This window comes from Rutidosis leptorrhynchoides, chromosome 11 (assembly GCF_046630445.1).
Source record: "Rutidosis leptorrhynchoides isolate AG116_Rl617_1_P2 chromosome 11, CSIRO_AGI_Rlap_v1, whole genome shotgun sequence".
In the NCBI taxonomy this organism is placed as follows: Eukaryota; Viridiplantae; Streptophyta; class Magnoliopsida; order Asterales; family Asteraceae; genus Rutidosis; species Rutidosis leptorrhynchoides.
Window position 1 is genome coordinate 220,801,349 of NC_092343.1, and position 5,583 is coordinate 220,806,931.

Here is a 5,583-nt window from a genome sequence, read left to right on the forward strand (position 1 = left end):
TCAAATTTTCGAAGAATGTGTCTGCTACCTTTACGTACACGTGATTCTTTCGCTAGTATAATAGCACTTGAATTATCACAATACATTTCCATAGGGGATTCAATGCTGGGAACTACTCCAAGTTCAGCAATAAACTTCCTAATCCAGACAGCTTCTTGAGCAGCTTCTGATGCAGCAATGTATTCTGCTTCTGTTGTAGACTTTGCAACTGTGCTCTGCTTTGAGCTTCTCCAATCAACTGCCCCGCCATTCATGACAAAGACATACCCTGACTGGGATCGAGAATCATCTCGATCAGTTTGGAAACTAGCATCTGTATAACATCTAATACTCAACTCTTCTTCCAAACCACCGTAAACCAAAAACATATCTTTAGTCCTTCGCAGATACTTAAGAATGCTCTTAACAGCAATCCAATGTTCTTCACCTGGATTCTGTTGATAACGACTCGTCAAACTTAAGGCTAACGAGACATCATGTCTAGTACATAACATGGCATACATAATGGATCCTATAGCCGAAGCATACGGAACACATTTCATTCGTCTTATCTCATCAGGTGAGATAGGACTTTGAGACTTGCTCAAGGTTATGCCTTTTTGCATGGGCAATGCTCCGCGCTTGGAGTTTTGCATGTTAAATCTTCGTAAGATTTTGTCAGTGTATGTACTTTGACTCAAACCAATAAGCCTTTTATATCTATTTCTATAGATCCTGATTCCAAGAATATACTTAGCTTCTCCAAGATCTTTCATGTCAAAACATTTTCCAAGCCAAGATTTGACATCTTGCAAAGTTGGAATGTCATTTCCAATAAGTAGTATGTCATCAACATACAAGATCAAGAAGACAACTTTGCTCCCACTAGCTCTAATGTAAACACAGGGCTCATCTTGGTTTTGAGAAAAACCATATTCTTTGATTTTCTGATCAAACTTAAGATTCCAGCTCCTGGATGCTTGCTTTAACCCATAAATGGATTTTAGAAGCTTGCATACTTTAGTAGGATACTTAGGATTCACAAACCCTTCCGGCTGAACCATATATACGTCCTCGCTTAGGTCGCCATTTAGGAAAGCGGTTTTGACATCCATTTGCCATATTTCATAATCATGAAAAGCAGCTATGGCAATAAGTATCCTAATTGATTTAATGCTTGCAACTGGTGAATAAGTTTCCTCATAATCAATTCCTTAAGTTTGAGTATAACCTTTTGCCACCAATCGAGCCTTAAAAGTGTTTACATTACCGTCCATGTCTGTCTTCTTCTTAAAGACCCATTTACACCCCACTGGTTTACAGTTGGGTGGAAGATCAATCAAGTCCCATACTTGATTATCTTTCATGGACTGCATCTCTGCATTCATAGCATCTCGCCATTTGTCAGATTCTGGATCTGATATGGCCTCACGGTAGCTAGAGGGTTCATCATAATCCCCTAGATGAGGTTCATCTGAATTAATCAGAAGATTCAACTTCTCCGGTCGATGAGGAGTTCTACTAGATCTACGAATTACAGGTGCAACACATTCTGGCTCATCAACAATGTGTTCAGTTTCAACGCGCGGTTGGCTAGTGCCTTCAGAAGGTATGTTACTTTGTGATTCTTGAATTTCTTCAAGATCTATTTTACTCCCACTGACTTCTTGTAAGAGAAGATCTCTTTCAAAGAATTCAGCAAAACGAGCAGTAAACACTTTGTTTTCAGCTCGGTAGTAAAAGTAGTAACCCATTGTTTCTTTTGGGTATCCCACAAAGTGACATTTGATACCTCTGGGTTCTAACTTGTTTGAAGTGTCACGTTTCACATACGCTTCACAACCCCAGACTTTCAAATAAGACAGCTTAGGACTCTTTCCATGCCATAACTCAAATGGTGTCTTTTCTACCTTCTTGGTTGGAACCATATTGAGTATGCGTGCAGCAGACTCTAATGCATAACCCCAAAAAGACATTGGTAGAGTAGTTAGACTCATCATAGATCGAACCATATCAAGTAAAGTTCGATTCCTCCGTTCAGACACACCATTGTGTTGTGGTGTGTAAGGTGGAGTGAACTGTGAGACAATCCCACGATTCTTCAGGTGGTCCAAAAACTCTTGACTCATATATTCCCCTCCCCGATCAGAGCGAAGGGCTTTAATGGTCTTTCCAAGTTGATTCTCTACCTCATTTTGGAAGATTTTGAATGTATCAAAAACTTCATGTTTATGTTTCAGCAAGTAAACATAACCATATCTACTATAATCATCAGTAAATGTAACGAAGTATGATTCACCATTTCTAGACATAGTTCTAAAAGGGCCACACACATCAGTATGTATTAGTCCTAAAAGATCTTCAGCTCTCTCACCTAAACCGGAGAAAGGAGCCTTTGTCATCTTTCCACATAAACATGACTTGCATACATCAAATGACTCAGAGTCAGTTGATTCCAAAATCCCATCCGATTGGAGTTTTGAAATGCGTTGTTTATTTATATGACCAAGACGACAATGCCATAGATAGGTCTTGTTCAAGTCTTGCTTGAATCGTTTGGCAGTACAGGTATATACAGAATTATTATTTGAAATCACACCATGCATATCAATTTCAAAAATACCATCACGTGGAATAGCATTAAAATAAAATACATTATTCTTAGAAACTGAAATACCAAAGTGCGTAAATGTAAGTTCAAAACCAACATTTTTCAAAAGAGAAACTGAAATTACATTGCTCGTAATACTTGGAGCATAATGACATTGCTCCAACAAAACAATAAGACCACTAGGTAGAGTAAGCTCATAGGTTCCAATAGCTTCAACAGCAGCTCGAGCCCCATTGCCCACTCTTAAGTCTAGTGTGTCTTTCTTCAGTCTCTTACTTCTTCTCATTCCCTGCATATTGTTACAGATGTGAGTACCACAACCAGTATCAAAAATCCAGGAATCACTAGAAAAAGTATATAACTGTATATGAAATATACCTGACTTGCTGGTCTGGCCAGCTTTGCCTTTTCTCAACTCAGATAGGTATGAAGGACAGTTCCTCCTCCAGTGGCCAACCTTTCCACAGTGGAAACAGTCGGCGTCTTTAGCTGGGTTTTCTTTCTTGGGGGGTGGTGGAATTTTCTTCTTAGCAATTGACTTGCCTTTTCCTTTTCCCAAAGTTTTCGGCTTATTCTTCTTCACCTTACCATCCCTAATCATTAGGATACCTGGATTGGAAACCTTAGATGGAATATTCTGTTCAGCAGTTTTAAGCATCGAATGCACCTCTGCCAGAGATTTCTCCCAACCTTGCATATTGTAATTCATCACAAATTGGTCATACGATTTTGGTAGTGAATTCAAAACCGTGTTCACAGCCAAGTTAGGCGGCAAGGTAGTTCCAAGTTTTTTCAATCGGTCAATGTAGCTTTTCATTTTCAAGACATGAGAGCTCACTGACTGACCTTCCTCCATTTTGCATGTTTGAAGAAGCTTATAAGTTTCATATAACTCTTGACTAGCTTGTTTCTGAAACATATTTTTCAGCTCAGTCATCATATCATATGCTGTACGATCTTTCATTTCCTTTTGGAGGTCAGGAGTCATACTAGCAAGCATGATTAAAGCTATCTTCTCTTGCTCATCGAACAACTTCCGATAAGCAGTTTGTTGAGCAGCAGTAGCTGTCTCAGGAGGAGCATCGGGTAAGGGTTCTTCAATTTTGTTCAACTTCCCTTCATATTTGAGAACGATTCTCAAGTTGCGCTGCCAGTCTAGGAAGTTTGAACCATTGAGTTTCTCCTTCTCCAACAAAGAACGGAGATTGTTTTGGTTTACGTTTTGATTGTTTGACATCTACATAAGAACAAGATTCAATTTAGTAATTTCGATATAAAACTTTAATAAATTAACTACCCAAGTTTTATATATTTTAAAAACAATTAATTTACTAAAGCCTAAGATCCACATAGAGGTTCCATAACTACATCTGTTGATCAGCTAGTAGTTATAGAGTCTATTGGTAGGTAGCGGTTACCAATTGCATTACAAGTGCAACTCTTAGATCTTTATGGGACTCAGAAATATGTGTAGTTCAACAAACCACTATTATCTACTAGCATGTTTGTCCCATCCTTGCCTCGAACTCAGGTCTCACCGTGAATACGATTAAGTCGTCCAATTTGAAAACAGTGGAAATTCAGCCTAGTCTCACTCGTAACTGAAAATCTACCTCGTGGCTATAATTCGATTAGGTCTCACCGTAATCAAAAAATAACGAGGAGTGTTTGCAAGCTCATTGGATGGCATGACTTAAATTTGACGGGTATTTTGAAAAATTTTGTGTTAACGAATAATGCATGCACACAAGATTCGCTACACTATTTGTTAAAAATCATTTTAACCAATTTTATATATGTCGATCGTGTTTATGCGTCTAGTTTGTTATTTTATTTTATATATAAAAGTTACAAATACACATTGTGTATCGTTTTAAAACAATTTTAAAAGATGTCGCCCATATATATTATTTGAGTTTCAAAAAAAAAAAAAAAACATTTAACTTTAAACTCGTTAGAGTTTAACTTTTTAAAATCATCAATTTTAATCTTGAAACTCGTTACCGGTTTTATTTGATATTTTCATCAAAAACATTTAGCATATATATTCTAATCAACAATTATATATAAATGCAAAAATAAAACACAACCATGCATCACACACACATAGCCTAGCCCAAAAATCCTATGCTTGATCCCATGAGCCGACATGGGATCAAGAGGTCAAACTAAGGGTAATATCGTAGCTCCCACTTAATTCAAGAATTAAGTGAAAACTTAACAAAACGCCATCGTTGTCAATTTGACCTGTTCGCCATCTTCTAAGCCAAAAGCATGTTGTATTGTATCTTCAATCTTCATCTTGTTACATTTATTTAAATTTGAAATTACAACTAAACTAATACTTTTACAAATTGAAATAAACTTAAATACAATACTATGAAAAAGAAAAATAAATATAATACAACTTTGGCTTCAAAATGGCCTTTCTAATAATACAAATAATCAACATGACATAATATTGCCGTAATCAACAATCACAACAAACATACATAGGTCGGGGCAATATGGCTATGTGTGCAATCACAATTCTAATAACTACATTATTAAAACCTACATATGGCTTGTCCATGGTTACAATGCATGTGTACAACCATGGAATATAACAATCAACAATTATAATAAATATTCAAGCCATAACAATTAAATCTACAATTTAAAATAGTGATATTCTTTCAATCATATTTGTGCGTCATGAGGTTAAGTCTAAATCAACCGTGTTGACTTTAAAAACCAAAAAGGTTTCGACTTTTACCAATTCACCACAAAGCTAAATTTAAAGAAAATCACGCGACAATTAAGATGGTGTAAAAGCGGCTCGGATACCACTGTTGGAAAATCGTGTGTACTTTTACCAAATCAGATTAACGCAGCGGATAGTTAAAATAATAATCTTTAATTATTTTATGAACAAAATTTATACAAGATTAAATTTTCACTTATTTAATGAAACATGCACACAATTAATCTTTCCCAGTGATCCAGTTACACCA